The sequence below is a fragment of the Pteropus vampyrus genome, unplaced genomic scaffold (genome assembly GCF_000151845.1).
Source record: "Pteropus vampyrus isolate Shadow unplaced genomic scaffold, Pvam_2.0 Scaffold157, whole genome shotgun sequence".
NCBI classification, from domain to species: domain Eukaryota; kingdom Metazoa; phylum Chordata; class Mammalia; order Chiroptera; family Pteropodidae; genus Pteropus; species Pteropus vampyrus.
The window spans coordinates 1,934,422-1,935,005 of record NW_011888938.1 but is presented as its reverse complement, the minus strand read 5'-3'; the positions used below and the strand labels follow the sequence as shown (position 1 = coordinate 1,935,005).

At 45.4% G+C, this 584-nt stretch overlaps 1 protein-coding gene and 1 long non-coding RNA gene across 2 annotated transcripts in view; one reads left to right on the top strand and one right to left on the bottom strand.

Annotated features, from left to right (window-relative positions):
- The window catches only part of CACFD1 (calcium channel flower domain containing 1), a 9,226-nt gene that overhangs the window by 2,529 nt on the left and 6,113 nt on the right, over positions 1–584 (bottom strand). The gene's annotated exons all lie outside the window — the stretch shown is intronic.
- The window catches only part of LOC111745548, a 2,415-nt gene that overhangs the window by 211 nt on the left and 1,620 nt on the right, over positions 1–584 (top strand). The window lies entirely within an intron of this gene.

Here is a 584-nt window from a genome sequence, read left to right as displayed (position 1 = left end):
AGGGCAATGGGACCTGACCAGCTGAACTCCACCAGAAGCCCCCGTGGCTGGACATGTGACCGGAGGTTTCACTAACGGGTGACCCTTGAACGACACAGTTTGGAACCGCATAGGTCCACTTAAATGTGGATTTTTCAACGAACACATACAACACTACAAATGTATTCACGCTTTTTCTTCCCTGCGATTTTCTTAACACTCTTTTCTCCAGCTGACTTTATCGCAAGAACACAGTGTATGATACAGATAACGTACGAAACCAGGATTAACTGTTGATGTTATCAGCCAGGCTTCCTTCCGGTCAACAGGAGGCCATTAGCAGTTAAGCTTTCAGGGAGTCCAGTTATACGCGGATTTCTGCCTGCACGCGGGGTCAGCACCCCGCACCTTCGCGTTGCTCAAGGGTCAACTGTAGTTATAAAATTTCTAGGTGATAAAAGAATAGAAACCACAAAGGGAAGGAAAGGCTGCGGGGAAAAATCCGTCAAGACAAATCAAAGGCAAACAATAGGCCGGAAGAACATTTGCAGAAAATGTAACAAAGGATTAAGGAGCCTTTAATATAGAAACACACAGAACTTACT